The 17,479-nt window shown below is 41.3% G+C and overlaps 1 protein-coding gene across 21 annotated transcripts in view; it reads right to left on the bottom strand.

Moving 5' to 3' along the window:
* Window positions 1-15,636, bottom strand: part of BACH1 (BTB domain and CNC homolog 1) — a 263,756-nt gene extending 248,120 nt beyond the window's left edge. For 7 of the 21 annotated variants that reach the window (XR_010125296.1, XR_008496363.2, XR_010125298.1 and 4 more), the window contains exon 1: window positions 15,443-15,588. The gene's annotated coding sequence lies outside the window, so the exon portion shown is untranslated. Of the gene's footprint in view, window positions 1-2,790; window positions 3,250-9,096; window positions 9,216-9,302; window positions 13,344-13,559; window positions 14,607-14,631; window positions 15,190-15,442 lie in introns of those variants that run through there. The other 14 variants (XR_010125301.1, XR_010125299.1, XR_010125300.1 and 11 more) reach the window with 10 other exon arrangements.
* Between the last annotated feature and the right edge of the window lie 1,843 nt (window positions 15,637-17,479).

Raw genomic sequence — 17,479 nt, 5'->3', positions numbered from 1 at the left:
TTCGGGTTTCTTTCACTTCATGTTTCTGAGGTTCATTCATGTTGTTGTATACATCAAATGTTCTTTTGTATTACAGAATAACACTCCATTACACGGATATGCCACAATTTGTTTATCCATTTGACTCTGATGGACTACTATAATAAAGATGTACCCTTGCATTGTTCTCAATTTGGGATTATTGTAATAAAGCTTTGATGAACATTGCATGGACATATATTTCGTGTATCATTTTTCTTGGGTAAACACCTAGGAGTAGAAGAGCTGAGTCATATTATAGGCACATGCCTAACTTTTTAAAAATTGCTGAATAGTTTTCCAAAGTGACTGTATCATTTTATCTTGCTACCAGCAATGTATGACAATTCCAATGTATGGCAATTAACGAGAATGCTCTACGTAAGACGTGCCCATCCCTTTGAATGTGAGGATTTTTTTGCTTCATCTGCGGTGGTAGATAGCATGAAAATCATGCATGGACCTTTTTTTTTCCCTAGCTTGTCAGCTGTCGTTAGTGTTAGTGTATTTTATTTGTGGCCCAAGACAATTCTTCCAATGCAGCCCAAGGAAGCCAAAAGGTGGGAGAGCCGTGCTTTACATTCTCCTTAACCCTTGGTACTGTCATCTTTTTAATCCTGCCTATCCTGATATGTATGGTGGTATCTCACTGTGGTTTTACTTTACATTTCTTGATAAGTAATGGATGTTGAGCCTCTTTACATGTGCTTGCCATTTGTATATCTTCTTTTGTGAAATGTCTAATTCTTCTGGGCTTTTTAATTCTTATTAAATTCTACTGTAAGAGCTAGCTGAATTCTGATTAGGACTGCAATGAAAATACAGATCAATTTGGGGAGAACCAACATCTAAAAAACTGAGTCCTCCAGTATATGAATATGGCATCTCTCTTCATTTACTCAGGCATTCTTTATCTCAACATTATTATGATCTTTTTAGTAAAAAGGGCTTGTGAAGCTTTTGCTATATTCCTCAGCATTTAATGTTTATAGTTACTGCATATGGAGTTGGTTTTTTTAAACTTCATTTTCTCTTTTGTTTTGTTGCTATTGTGTAAAAACAAAATTATCGTTTTAAATATCAACCGTGAATTCTGCAACCTTAATTTGCTTACTAGTTCAGATAGCTGCTTTGTGGATTCCACAGGATTTTCTATGCACACAATCATGTCATCTGCAAACAGAGACAATTTTACTTCTTTCCCATCTTTATGCTTATTTCTTTTTCTTCCCTTATCTTTTTCTCCCTCATCTCATTCCCATATAAGGAAAGTGTTAAGTATTTCACCACTAAATATGATGTTAACTGTAGATTTTCTAAGATGAGCAACTAATGGGCAGAGAGGCGGGTGCAATTGTTACTATCCCAGTTAACGCTCCCACAAGAAAGAGGGGAGGGGAAAAAGGCAAAGAATGAAAATTCCCCCAACACGTAAAATTTCCCAACTCAGCCTCCTCCACGGTTTGTCTACACCACTTTCTAAATACTTACACCTCAGATACCCCTAAAATCCCACAATCAGGGGCTGAAGAAGAGGACAGAGTTGTTATCAGGGAGCACAAGTAAGGACATAAAGACTTTTCCAGAAACTGCCAAATAGCAGCTAGCTGCTCTAGGGATACCTATGGGTGGACAGCACAAAAGATTAATAGCACTTTATAACTTGAGGACTCCCCTGTCAGTTGAGCATGTCACTTTACATCTCTGTGACTTTTTTCAACTTTTAGAATAGACAAATAATGAGACTTAATTACAACTATAGCATAGAATGTAAATATTATTAACCTTGACAAAATAAAGCAGGCTGGGAGACAGAATCAGGGAGAATGGGAATGGTATTTCCATACAACTTACAATGTGCAGAGTCAAAAGGCACTGCCTTAGATTAATGAGACAAGAAAAAGAAATAGAAAAAAAATGTTTACAGAGGTGATATGTTGCAGAGGTGATCAAGAGTAGAAGTGGAATAACAGGATTACAAATACATGTGGGGGGATAGTAGAGTAAACGAAATCATCATCCACAGTAATAGCAAGTCAACAGATAATGTCTTAGGTTGATAAATAAACTGAGGTGTAAACATTTTAGATAGAGGTATCCACCAAAAAAATTAAATAGCAGAAATCAGTAAACATTGCACATAACTCTGAAGCAGAATTAGGGAGTGAGGTGCAGCAGATAAGGTTGTTCTCTGTACTTAAAACAAACAAACAAAAACCAACAAGTATTACTTTGACTAAAAACACAAACTTAAAATGTTTAAATAGACAGTAAACAAAAGTAGCAAAACTTAGTTAAATGTAAATTGTTGATAACTTGGTTGCAAGTATTAATATAACTTTTTAGGAGAGTCTTCAAATAGAAAAGGCATTTGATAGAGAAAATTTTGAACTAAAAAGATTTTAACAAAACTAAGAGATGGAAAGAAAAAAACACAGAAAGACATCTTGTTTGGGTACGATGTTACACATACTATTTAATACTGGCGAATATTAATTTAAATCAGTTAAAAATTTAAGGGTATCCTCCAGCAAAATGAGCTGTTGAACTGCCAAATCACTAGAGCACTGGTTCTCTGCCTTACAAAATCTGATAAAATCTATTGAACTTCCACCAGAAAACCACGCACATAATAAAATTTTGCATTTGCCTTTAATGGAACTGATGAATAATGGATCCTCTCTTAAAATTTATTGACCCTCCTTATACCCCTCGATCTGTAATTCTTTGCTCTCCTGTTCTGAATTTCCAAAAGGAACCATTTATACTCACACTGTCTCTTCCCTCTCTTCCCAATTTCATTTGAGCCCACTCAAACAAGCCTTTTCCCCTCCACTCCGTGGAAACCATTTAGTGAAGCTCAACAGCTTCCACATCACCAAATGGCAAATATTCAGTCTTCTTACATAGCATCTCAGCAATATTTAACAAGTTGATCATTCCTTTCCTGAAACCTTGTCTTCACTTGGCTTCCAGAATACCACAATCCTCTGGTTTCTTCTTTGCACACACTCCCTAGGTGAACACATCTGGACCCACAGTGGAGACACGATCACTTCACTGACTTGCTGAACACTCTCATATTCGTATTTGGTCCAATCTTGACTTCTCTTGAATTTCATACTCACATAGCCAACTGCATACTCAAATTACTACCTGTATGTCTAACAGGCATCACCAATTCAGTATGTCCAGAAATCTTGGTTGCCATCCTCATCACCATCACCATGCCTTGTTAGGATATATAATTAAAATATTAGCATGGTAAGATCTAGGTAATTTTTGTTTCTGCATTCAAATTCTTAACCATAAATACATACTACTTTATAATCAGAAAAATGTTGGAATAAATAACTATAAACAAAAAATGTGCCTTGGTTAAAAAGATAGTTCACATTTATTTTGATTGTCGTGAAATCTCCCAAAGATTGCCAATTACGTTTTCCCCCTTTAGATATTTCCTACAGTCATCAGCAGATAATTGGTTTGTCACTACATGGTTAAGTTGATGGGCTCTAAAACTTAGCAGATTCTTCACAATAAATTACTAAAGAATAAATTAAATTTTATAGAAACCTAAAATAAAAAGAAGACTTGGTGTTTAAAAAAAAAATGAGAGAACCCTGCTATAGGAAAATCAGGAGGAAAGACCCACCAAGTCAAGTCTAGCCATGTGAACAAGGGCAAATGTGCATGTGTGAAACTGAATAGATAGTCTAAGTAGGTAGCTCCCACCCTATCTGTCTCACGAAGCCATCTGAAAAATATGAAGTGTTAAACACACACACAGAATTATTAAAGACAACAGGAAATCAAGTTTTAGGTTATTTTAAGGCTACCAGCAGCCCAGGATAATCAGATTAACGCTCTACTGATATCATCAACTGTGTGATCTTCCGTAAATTACCTGGCTTAACACTTCCTATAATAAAAATTCAGTTAAGCTTAATAAGGATCTCAAGATAAAATGAAAATATTAAAATTGCACAAGTCTGCCCAAAATAACAGCTAATTTCACAGATCTAAAGAATTTCCAATTAAAAAAGCACATTCATCCAGGATGACCCGCTTCTGTTACAGATAAGGAAACTAAAGGCTTGAGAAGGGCAATAATTTAAAAACTGAAAAAGTCTCTGCTCCCAGGTCCAAACATTACATTTCAATTCACCTTACATGACTCAAGTGGTATGTGGGGGAAGAACAGGTAAAACTGAGGAGGGATGGAAGAACAAGGAGTACAAGAAATACCCCAAGTATCCTGTGTGTGATGAGAATGAACACTATTAGACAAACAGATTAAATGGGCATTCATGGAACAACAAATTTCCCCGTATTAATCAATATTTGGTGAATTTCTTTCTCTTTTTTTTTTTTTTGAGACAGAGTCTCACTCTGTCACTCAGGCTGGAGTGCAGTGCCACAATCTTGGCTCACTGTAACACCTGCCTCCCAGCTTCAAGCGATTCTCATGCCTCAGCCTCCCAAGTAGCTGGGATTGCAAGCGAGCACCACCACGCCCAGATAATTTTCATATTTTTAGTAGAGACAGGGTTTCACCATGTTGGCCAGGCTGGTCTCGAACTCCTGACCTCAGGTGATCTGCCTGCCTCGCCCTCCCAAAGTACTGGGATTACAGGCGTGAGCCACCACACCCAGGTCTGGTGAATTAATTTCTAAATAACACTCACTAGATTATATAACCAATCTCATGCATCACTGAAAGGAATCTGACACTAAACTGTGCTCAACTTAAATCATCAAGGTCTATAGTTATACATACTACATATGGAAAACTAGAAGAAAAGAACGCTAGAAAGTATTTCACTACAAGTTACTTTCAATACAGAGGATTAAGCATCCATGTTCTATGTTCATAATGAAATAAAGATTCTTCATATGCCATCTTGTTTTTAAACTGTAAAAATTATAACCATAATTCGTATTCTTTAGGAGGCGAAAGCCCTAAAACTAGTTGATGGCCAAAATGACCCCCTGTAGGTTTAAGAGTTGACACACATAGTATGCATAGTAACTGAAAAGATAAAATAAACAAAAAAAGTGCTCTTCAAATTCCTAACTATACACCAACTCACAATAAAATTGAGTCAAAGGGGGGGGTGAGGGTGGGGAGAGGTGCTTAGGAGTATAAAAAGAATGTTAACCATCAGGGAAATACAAATCAAAACCACAATGAGATACCATCTCACACCAGTTAGAATGGTAATCATTAAAAAGTCAGGAAACAACAGGTGCTGGAGAGGATGTGGAGAAATAGGAACACTTTTACACTGTTGGTGGGACTGTAAACTAGTTCAACCCTTGTGGAAGTCAGTGTGGCGATTCCTCAGGGATCTAGAACTAGAAATTCCATTCGACCCAGCCATCCCATTACTGGGTATATACCCAAAGGACTATAAATCATGCTGCTATAAAGACACATGCACACGTTATGTTTATTGCGGCATTATTCACAATAGCAAAGACTTGGAACCAACCCAAATATCCAACAATGATAGACTGGATTAAGAACATGTGGCACATATACACCATGGAATACTATGCAGCCATAAAAAATGATGAGTTCATGTCCTTTGTAGGGACATGGATGAAATTGAAAATCATCATTCTCAGTAAACTATCGCAAGAACAAAAAACCAAACACCACATATTCTCACTCATAGGTGGGAATTGAACAATGAGAACACATGGACACAGGAAGGGGAACATCACACTTCGGGGACTGTTGTGGGGTGGGGGGAGGGGGGAGGGATAGCATTGGGAGATACACCTAATGCTAGATGACGAGTTAGTGGGTGCAGCGCACCAGCATGGCACATGTATACATATGTAACTTACCTGCACATTGCACACATGTACCATAAAACCTAAAGTATAATAATAATAATAATTAATTAAAAAAAAAGAATGTTAACAATTTTAATTGAATAAAACAGAAGTTACCGTATGGCAATCAGTATATCATATGAATCACAAATTTGAAACTGTTTTATTCAAGTAGAGATACTAAACTGAAATGCCTTATTTAAAAACAACCTAATCCACTAATCCCTAACAGCCACCGTAGGGCCACACTTTCTCAATATACATAGCTAAAACTAAAAACATAAGTCTATTTTTTACTGTTCACTTGGGAGTCAAAATAATCATTCCTAAAATGAGGATTTCCAAGCTACAGATTTTGCACCAGTGATCTCAGTAACTACTTTTCATTATATCATAACCACAAGATTCAGCCAAATAAGGAACAATTTGCAGCCTATAAATAAAGCTGAAATATATCTCAGTTTAAATAGCATTTGAGGAACTACTAAGTAGCTAAATACTATTGCATTTATCTGAGACAAAAATTATATTGGTAGTACAAGTCTTTCTAAATTCTATCCAAAAAAATAATACCAGTTCAGAAGCCTACTCTGGCCATTTATCACAGTCTATTTGTTACTCTCAAAAAGAAACAACCATTGAGCAATTACTTTTCATTTTGTAAATTTACAACACTCAAGTGTTCAGGATTTACATTATTTGTCTGCCTTTCACAGCACAGGAAGCACCCAAACTTGGGATTGAGAAGGAACAAGAATGAAATATAAAAGTGCTTTTACACAGTGACCATACTTGTAACAACACACACAGGTGTCCCCCTTATCTACAGGGGATACATTCCAAGAACCCCAGTGGATACCTGAAACTGCAGATAGTAACAAACCCTATATATATACTATGCTTTTTCATCAAGCACAGTAAGAGATTAACAATAATAAAATACAACAATTATAACCATATACTGTAATAAAAGTTATGTGAATGTGATGTTTGTCTCTTTCTCAAAATATCTGTTGTATTTAGTATTTTTGGACTTCATTTGACCACAGGTAACAAACTGCTGAAAGTGAAACAGTGGATGGGGAGCCTACTGTATTTCAAAATTGCTAAGAGAATAGATTTAAAGGTTCTCACCACACACACACACACACATATACACAAAGGTAAGAGAGGTAATGGACATGTTAATTAGCTTGATTTAATCTTTTTACAATGTACACATACAGCAAAACAGAAAAGTTAGGAGTACCACAAGAATACTGTATAAACTTAAGGTGGCATTAATTTTAAAGTCTGAAAAGAATGACGAATAAGCTAACCACGGGACAGCTTTCCCTTCGAGGAGGGGAATGAGTGTGTAGAAAAGGGAAGATGTTCCTGTTTGTATTTCTGATTCAAGAATTTGCATTCTAAAGACTCCTGACCTATCTAGCCAATGAACTAACAATTCTATCTGAGCCAGGCTGGCCTCAGCACTCAGTGCAAGCCATAGAGACCACAGGTGGGTGTGCACTATAGACTGAGGGACAGAGTAGTCCTCTTAGTATACACATAATCAGAAACTACAAAATATATGTTCTCCTCTCCCTGAAAGGACTTAGACAATGGCAGGGAACTTTCGAAATGTTTAAAGTATTGAAAAAAAAATTTATTTCTTCTATATATCTTTATTGGCAAAATTGGCATTTTCAATTTTTAAATAATTTTTACATACACCATCGATTTGATTTGATTGTAAAAGTGCTACTTGATCATAGAAGGAAATGGCATATAAAAGGAAAAAAAGTCACCTAAAATCCCAAATCCAAAGACAAGCACATTTTCTTTTTCTCCTCCAATGTCTGTATCTAAGTGTAGTGGTGCCAGAACTAGTAGACAAGGATGTCACTGTTAACTGCACAACGCCATTCACCCTCTCACTTTCTAACCAAACCCTGACTGTGCTCACGTATCTACTCTCAACCCGAGGCCATCAACTTCCGAGGAAGTAGACCCCAGCCACAACCTAAGATGAATCACGATCCATTTATGCCAATCACAGTGGTGCTATTCCCCTTGACCTTGACTCATTTAGGCACTGGCTTGTGTGCAATGCTGACCTATGAAGAGAGGAGAGAGGGACAAGGTAGCATCTACTATGAGACTTGAGGGAAAAACTTTTCTCACTGATAGAAACAACCTAGGAAAAAAAAAAAAAAAGGGTGTCTTCCTCCAGGAAACTTAAGTCATATTTTCTTGACACTTGAACTTGTGGCAGCCATCTTGCAACCATAAGAGGAAATTGCCAAGGACAAAACAACGACGTTGCCTCATCTTCAACCTTTTTTCCAGGTATTTAAAAAACGTGGATTTTTAAATACACACACACACACACACACACACACACTCTTCCCGACCCAACTTCTCCCTACTAAAATCTATTTCTCTCTACTCTTATTCACAGCTAAGCTTCTCAAATTCAGTTGATACAAGTTGTTTCCTCCACTAACCTATGCATTCACCATAAAACATCCCTAAGGCTTTCTTGATTTCCCAAAACGTGGGCTTCTAATAGTCTATGGTTCCACAGCACATTTTACATGTTGCTACTATAGCATGCTATGGGAATGGTTTGCCTGTCTATTAGACTGTAACTTCTGAAAACTTCATTATTGCCAATATCTGGAAACGTTCCTGGCTTATAAAAGCCTAAACATTTGTTTCATAAGTTAAATGTAAACCAAATGCCTAACATGTAGGAATGCCAAAAATACTGAAATGAATTTAGCAACCCTACTGTCCACATACACTGGAAGTTAAGCATGTGTTTGTGTGAGTTGGGGGAGAACAACAGCAGGAACAGGGAGAAAAGAGAACAAAGTGCCTTAGCCTTGAACCTTAAAAACACAGTTTTTCCTCACTCTTCAGAGATTAGAGAGCTGTTCCAAGCTAATTCAACAAAAAAGAAGAGGCTGTTTCCACACTGTCATCTGAGAAGCAGTGGTAGGATAGCTCTCTAGAATCTCAGCTCCTCTGCTATTTGTGACCACTGTTACCAACCTGCTCAGAGAAGAAAAGGTGGCCCAGCCTTTCTGGGGTCTGGAAAAAGACAAACTAGTCCAAAGACAGGAAGCCCTCAGAGACAAAATACACTTTTTAGAAATCTAAAAAAAAAATACCTATAGTTTGAATAGTACTTGTGACAGTCTTTTACCACAAAAAGACAACGAAGTAGGGAAAGTTAATCGTAATTACATGCTCATCCCCAAGTAGCATTTCCTTTGACTTCTCTGGACGACAACTGAAACTGAAGGCATGCCAGCAAAGAACCCGAGTGAGCTGGGCAAAATGCTTTCTACTTCAACAGTCTTTTGCTAATGTGAAAGAAAAAAAAAACAAGATTACAAGAGCCAAAAGCTTTTTTTTTTCTTACCTCTTTTAACCCGAATTATGACTCTTACCTAGAGGAGTACCCAGAGCCAGGCTGAGAATACACCTCAGAAAAACAGTCGATAAAGAGACATCAGGTACACTGGAAATTGAAGAGGCCTGGGCCAAGATCAGACAACCACTGTACATTTTTAAAAATAATATTTAAATATAAAATACACATTAATGAAATTACAACCTAATAAATTTATTCAATCTTTTATAGCCACACATTTTATAACAAACTGTCTGATGGATGAGCAACTGCACTAATTTAGCTGACTTCCAAAAGACGCTGGCAAACTTTAGAAAATGAATAAGGCATTAAGCATAGGAAGATATCAGTAAAGAGTAAGTTGGGTGGATAGTCGCCCTATTTCTTCAATAGGATCCTGAGGAGTTCACCTCCTTAGGACAAAAACACCTCCCCAGGGTCCTGGAGGCAGACAATCAATAAAAAGAAGAGATAACTGGAAAAAAGGTGTGTAGGAGGAAGGACATTTCCCTTACTATACTATTTACTCTACAGCCTTGGAGGTAGGCTATTATTAATGTCCAGGCTACAAAGGAATTGAAAACCTTTTTTAGTGTAATTCTACTTTAATGAGGGATGGGGAAGTAGAGTGCAACTGTCCAGTATGACTGATCTGATCTAAAAAATGATAAATTTAAAAAGTGAAAATAACTTTACCTGAAAGAAACCAGGAATAATTGGGGGCCAGGCACAGTGGCTCATGCCTGTGATCTCAGCACTTTGGGAGGCCAAGGCGGGTGGACTGCTTGAGGTCAGGAGTTCGAGACCAGCCTGGCCAACATGGTGAAAACCATCTCTACTAAAACACAAAAATTAGCTGGGCATGGTGGGGGGTGCCCCGTAATTCCAGCTACTACGGAGGCTGAGGCAGAAGAATTGCTTGAACCCAAGAGGCGGAGGTTGCAGTGAGCCAAGATCGCGCCACTGCACTCCAGCCTGGGCGACAGAGTGATACTCTCAAAAAAAAAAAAAAAAAAAAAAAACTGGGAATAATTAGTTTATTACAAAAATATTAGTTTGAACGATGACTTTCCTAAGGCATTGCGAAAAGTGTTTACATTTATTTTTCAAATAACATGATCTGCACAAAATTTCAGCTGCATTAATGTAACATTTTCTAAATTGTGCCCGTACTGAGAAAGGAACCAGCTGCCAGCCAATTTCACTGCATGCCCACTGTGCTCCTGCACTGGTCATTAACAACCAAGATTCTGGCTACCACTATTTCTTCTTCTTCATGTTTGCTTCAGGGCAGTTTTTTATTATCCTATGAATATTTTCTAACCTGTCCCTGATCCTAAATAAAACAAAGAACCTGTTCTAGAGGAGTGACATTCAAAGTATTAGACATATAAGACATTTAACATCTAGAAAACCAAATTACATTTTGCTCAATTCAATTCTAAGCCAATTATGGGTAAAAATAAGTCACAAGACAAGTTTTATATCTACCTTAGGAGATGAACTAGAATTACTTAATTCCAGCTGCCTTCTCAATAATCACACCAATGATAAAAACAGAAAGTAGAAAGCTAAATAATCAAAAGAATTTCAACTCAGTGCACACTTACAAGGTACCACACACACGATGTTCTCTCCTTCAATCTGTTAAACATTCCCAAGTTTCAAAACCACAGAACTAGAATGAACGCATATCATACCACCCAGTTCAGCAACCAACAGTTTATTAAAGAAACACAGCCAAGGCACATTCAGAGTGCCATAGGAGATAAAATAGAAAGACACAGATTCTCACCATCAGGAAACTTACACTCTGGCTGAAAGAATGTCAAAATAACACAACCTTTCTGAATTACTAACAGGTACAAAAAGCTATACGATAAATATATCCATTGTATTCATATCCATTTCATGGATAATTTTTCTGTATTAGTATAGGCACATCATCTAAAGAAAACATAATACTTAGAAGAAACTAATTAGCATACAAATTTACATTCTAAATGTTTCCAACAAACTGGATAGGGCCCAGGAATATGTACAGAGAAACTAGTTCTGTTCTGGTATTAACAAGAAGGGAGGGGTGGACAGGTTACTAAAGCTGCCAGGCCACAATGTCAACTACAACGTGGAAAAAACTAGCCAAAGAATGGCAAGTGTTTTTATTTCGTAAAAGCCAGTTTCAATTAACTGGTTAGTGACTACCTCAAGCACTCCGCTGAGACTAAGATTCCTTTAAGTAAAAAGCTATGTCCTGTGTTCCTTGCCCTCAGAAGTTGGATGTATGTTTGAGATGGTGTTACTGACTTAACATAAGAGTGTTCCCCGGGTTGTTTTTCCAGTCTCACTTGTGATCAATGGCGGCAATTCAGCTCTCAACAGCTACAAAACACTACTGTGTAACTAAGTACTTCCCTGATTCTGAACAACAGATAACACCTAACACTTATTGATGTTTCTTATAAAGCTGGCACTGTTCTAACCACTTACCCCGTATTAACGCATATAATCCTCACAACAACCTCTCTGATATAGATTCTACTATCACCAGCCCTGTTTTACAGAGGAAACAATGAGGCACTAGTTACCAGGTAGAAGAGCTTGCCCAAGGCTTTAAAGTGGGTGACACAACCACAACCTGACCTTAAGCAGTCTGGCTCCAGATCTACTTTTAACCATTCTGCTTACTGCTTCTTTGTCAACTGTACAGTGATCAAACCCAGACTTCAGTTATGTTAGTGCACTGTGTAAGCCAGGTGGTAGGGCTTCAGGCTAGTGTAAGTCAATGTTTTATCTGCAGTCCTGAAATGTTCCCTCCAAGGGGCACGGATTCTGGCGAATTGCACTCAAATTACCCATACCTTGGCCATCGGTACATTACCACATTTGACATGTATTTTAAATCAAAACAATCTCAAAAATCATCGTTCCACCACATAAAATAAACCCTCTGTTTAGAATGCTCAGGGTATGCAGGTTTTAGGGTTAAGACAATTCTCTCATTAACGGAACATTAGTCAGAAAATTAGAAGGGAGGTGGTGATTCCTAAAACATAAGTCATGGAGAGATCAGCACTATGAAGAGAAAATCTGACAAGTGGTAATTTTAACGGGCTTTGTAACTGTTATTCTGAGCATCATCTCTCACAGTACAGGTGTGTAGAAGACACATGGCACATGAGATTTAACTGAATGGTAAATACTAACCACCCTTACCGCCGCCACCCGCCCCCAGCACTAGTAGGAGGTTGATATTCTGAATAAATGCCACTTCCCAAGGGATTCACTGAATATGTCATCTTATTAATCTTCATTGAGAAGGTAAGCTTGGCAAAAAAAAAAAAAAAAGACTTCAAGGAGTAACAGTACAAAGTAATTTTTACATATGATATACATATTACACTCCAATGTGTAGATTATCTTCAAGTATTTCCACTGCACCCTTTTACACATCACTGCACTTCAGATCACATACATTAAACAAACCAACCACTGGGCTTATCTCCAAATTCAAAATACAGGTTATCAAATGAAAGTCTGTATTTTTTGTATTTTCATCCCCAATATCAACAATGTAACAAGAAATTTACACTCAAGCTTCTAAAGTAAAATATACAGACAATAGAACTACCTATAAAATAAAACTTAAATGGAATATTAACAGTCTGAAAGAACTCTTAGGAGGAAACCATAAGTTAAAAGAAAAAGCATTCCGGTGGTTGAAAGAATGTTATTGACAGTGGTTAACAGGCTATGTTCCCCCAGGAACAAAGGGGTGGAGGACATGCACGCGCATTATATAATATGAATGCACTATTGTTAGTCTGCATCTTTAAGCTTAATGTCTTTCTTATATTAAAGTTTTTAGAAGTTTTAATATATTCTTTCCAAATGAACCTCCTTGCACCCCACCTTGGAGGCCCTAATACTTACAAAATTCATGATTTCTAATCTCCTCTAGTCCCAGACTTAAAGGAACAAAATAAATCGTTTTTCCTAATACAAAATATTTTAAATGAACTACCATTAATAGGAATCATCATTTTTTTCACCAAAGGGCCAAATTCCCAGCTCTACATTTCCCATTCCTAAACTTTGTTTACAATGAGGACTCATATAAATATTTGGGTTGTGTGCTCCTTTTTAAAGCAAGAAGCAATGACACCAGGTGTAAAGGCAGTAGTGTCATATAATCAAGACAATGAGACAGGTATTTATGGTTGGCCATTCATTAAACAGCTCTTTCGAGACTTGACCCAGTGAGACCTATTAACTCCACCCATATTGTGCTTACCCTCCTCTGACTCCTGAAACTTCTTGTGTATGCATGAAAAGCCAAGGGCCATGAGAAACAGCAAGTCCCCTCTGTGTACTCATAACCAAATTTTTATGACGCACAAATTAAGCTCACTGCTTGAAACTTATAGACCACATAACAAAAACCACAAAAAGGAAGCTAAGTCCAGTAAGAGCAGTAAATATTTTTGTTACAATATTTTTTATTGGGTTACCCCTAGCTGCAAATTTCTTCCCCAGTTTTAGCTCTCTCCAGCGCAAATTTATTCTCAGACAGCAGGTCACGAGGCTCCGCCTTTAAACCCGCCTCAGTGCTATTGGCCACTACCTAAGAGTGCTCTTCCACTTCACCCACTGATAACCTGTATCAAAACAACCCCAGCTGGGTCCCCTTCAGCCTTCTGAAGCAACCCCTCTAGAGCGCTCTTTGGCCTTTTATAGTGGAGGCATGTGATGAGAGCATTTGCACCAGCTGTTTCTAATTACCTCTCAAGCTGGGGCGAATGACTCAGCAACCCAACTTTTTAAAGAGTCATCCTACCTTGTTAACCAACCAACATACCGAACAATAGTAAACCACTTGACAGAACCATAGGTTAAACAACAATACAAGAATCACTACACCAAAGTCAACCTACTCCAAGCTGACTCACCGGGAGCCTTTCTTCCCTAGGCTTCTTTAAGATGTCCAAAGGCAGAAGTGGCAAGTGCCTTCAAGCCCAGCTCAGCCCAGCCCTTGCACCACTACCCAAAGACCAGGAAGAAGTAAGCCGGCCTCTTCCCATTTCTCTGCTTGACTATGTGAAGCGCTCAAGTGCTCTGCCACTAACACATCTGGGATTTCCGCCCTTTATCCTTCTGAACTGCATTCAATGCAAACCCTCTGATGTAAAGGGTGTTCAAATACATGACCAAATTCCCATAGCATTCTCCATGGGTAACAGTCCCTACCCCTACACAATTCTCTAAAAAGCAAAGCATCCTACAAAACATTCTTTGTTCCTCCAAGCATGACATTGTAGCTCGTTTTCCCCCATACACGTTCTTTCACAATTACTACTATACTTTACCTGGAATCAGCACAAGTTTAACGCAGAAGCCTCACTCCATAAAAGCATTCCGCACAATTCTACTCAATGACACGAAACTGCCGTGTAAGAATGAGAAAGCAACGGCACTCCTGTTACATTACACGAGCACAAAGCTGGTGTCTCCAGAATCAACGCCCACTCTCACCATATTGTGCGAGGCTTAATTACAACGCGTGGGCAAAACTCCAACAAAGGGAGTCCTGGGATCTCCGGTCCCCAAAACCAGTCTTCGCTAAATCCAGCTCAGCACGGTGGCCTTCTCTCCCCAGCCACAAACTCGGCTTTTCTTACGCGATTCCACGCGCGACAGGCACCGGGCTGAGTAGACGCGAGGCTGGGCATGCGGTGTGAGGCAGCGGAGGACAATACGGGGCCCCAGCCGCGAGGGCGGTGCTGATGTGTCACAGCCCGGGCGGGCCGCGGGCGAGGGGCCGGGCTGGCGCCCGAGGGCGGGGAGAGGGGTGGGGCAGGGACCCCGCGGCCCCCAACCCCCGCCCGCCCCGGGTAAAGTACGGCGCGCGCGGGTAAACAACAGCTCCGGCAGTGCAGGGGGTTCGGCCGCCGACGGGACGCCCCTTCCGGCGTCGCGGCCACTTCCAGGATCCCGGCCGCCGGCGCCCCCCGCGGGCCCCGCTACGTGCCCCCCGCGCCCCGCCCAGCCCAGAAAGAGCAGCCCCCGGTCCGCCCGCGCCTTCCCCGGACCTGTCCGCGGGCCTCCCCTCACAGGCCCGCGGCCCTGACCGCGCCAACCCTCCCGGAGAAAGGCCGGCGGGATAGCCGAGCCACTCACCAGAGCTGAGGCGCGGCGCGGCCCGACTGACTGCAGCGAGAGCGCCCGGCGGGCGGCGAGGGCAGCGGTCAGGTGACTCACTCCTTCCGCGCGGCCAGCCGCCCCCTCCCTTCTGCGCCGCTCTGCTGCCGCCACCTCGCGGCGCCAAAACCCCGCCCGCCCGCTGAAGGCCCCGCCCCCGGCGCCGAAGCCCCGCCCTGCCGCCCTCGAAGCCTCTGTCAGCGAACGAGCGAGCGCAATAGCGCGGGCAGGGGTCGCCGCGGCCGGAAGCCCACGCGAGGGGTTGCAGGGACGGGTCGTAAGGGGCGGGGCGGGCCTCGGGGAGGCGGCGGTGGGGTCCCCGGACCTCCGCGCGTGGCACAGCCCGCAGCCTGAACTGACTCCCACTCGAGGACCACCTCTCCTCTCCCGTCTGAGGGCAGAACGGAAAGGCCGAGCGCCTCCTCGCCTCTGGAGCTGCAGGACGCCCTGATTCAGCCGAGTCGCCGCGTGCCCGGGTGCCCGCGGACAGCAGGAGAGAGGACGGGCGCTGGCCCCACAGGGGTCGCTTTACCCCCTGAAGAGCTCCTCGCTGCCTGCCCTGGGGGTGGCGGGCGTCCAGGTTCACAGGGTACTTGAGCTTGCTGGGGTGGGGGGCGGTGTATCAAGTGCGTCCACGGTTTTGTGGAGCGCGTCTAGCAGTTGCTCTACTTCTTACTGACAGTGAAACAAGGGCGCCCACGACAGGTGTTCCCTTTTCGCTGTCGCTGCCAGGAAGCTTCCAGCCAGGTTCAGCACCCAGTGGTGTCAGCCGGCCCGTCTCGAGCCTTGGTTCCGCTGTCATCTTCTGGTGCATATTCTGGTGTTTATCCAACTGTCCGTTTTGAAATTATGTTCCCAATCCATTTAACACCTCTGGAGTTCAAAGCACTGGCTGTCAGCGGAGCGGGATGCACGCGCAAGCGGAGGGGACTGTGCACGCCAACCCCACGAGGGTTCCTGCGGAGATGACACGGACCTTGAGGTCTGAAGCCAAAGGACGATTTGTGTGAAGGGATTTTATTGTTAGCTTTGGAGCCAGCAACAAGAAGACAGCCCTGGAGTTCCCGGGGCAAAAAGGATACCAAGATAATAATTCAGGTATTATGACTAACATGACTGCATTTGCACCCACAGGCTGTGGGACTTGGGGACATTCGAGTTACATCCAAAATACAGGAGAAAATCACACAAGTGAAGTTGGATGGGAGTGCGAGGGGTGAAGTGATACATTATGACCTAGAATTAGGGGAGGCTTCCTGGAGCAGGTGACATTTGCATTGGGTCTTAATTGGGAAGAGTGGAACCCAGCAGTCTAGACAGGGTCCCGAGGTAGGAGGTACCTCGTATCCCAGGCTGCCTCAGTTCATGGTGAGAGTGTAGATATTTAGTGAAACAGGAGGAAAGGACACTTGGAAATACACCACGAAAGAAGGATTGAAGTTCTTACAGGACACTTGGAAACACACCACAAAAGAAGGTTTGAAGTTCTTACAGGACACTTGGAAACACACCACAAAAGAAGGATTGAAGTTCTTACAGACACATGGGAGTGTCCGAGGCTTTATTCTCCTTCCACCTTGAGCCAGTGGAATTGCAGTCTCTTTTTTCTACACCTATGCAGTTTTTTCTAGGGGAAGATCAGACCCTCCTCTTTGGGAGGAACTGTTGCTTCTTTAGATAATAGCAGTGACATTTTCTAGCCTGAAAATTATGATGTATGCCCTGATAGGTTTAATTATTTGAGAAGTTCTCACAAAGGTATACAGATGTGCTAAGAGTATCAAGTCAAGTGAGTGACTCTCAAGCTTCATTATGGGTAAGAATATCTGGTTTGCTTGTTAAAATGCAGATTCCAGCCGGGAGCAGTGGCTCATGCCTGTAATCCCAGCACTTTCGGAGGCCAAGGCGAGCGGATCACGAGGTCAGGAGATCGACATGGTGAAACCCTGTTTCTACTAAACCCCAACATGGTGAAACCCCGTTTCTACTAAAATACAAAAAATTAGCCGGGCATGA

This window comes from Pongo pygmaeus, chromosome 22 (assembly GCF_028885625.2).
Source record: "Pongo pygmaeus isolate AG05252 chromosome 22, NHGRI_mPonPyg2-v2.0_pri, whole genome shotgun sequence".
NCBI classification, from domain to species: domain Eukaryota; kingdom Metazoa; phylum Chordata; class Mammalia; order Primates; family Hominidae; genus Pongo; species Pongo pygmaeus.
The sequence above is the reverse complement of the archived record's forward strand: the minus strand, read 5'-3'. Positions and strand labels throughout refer to the sequence as shown.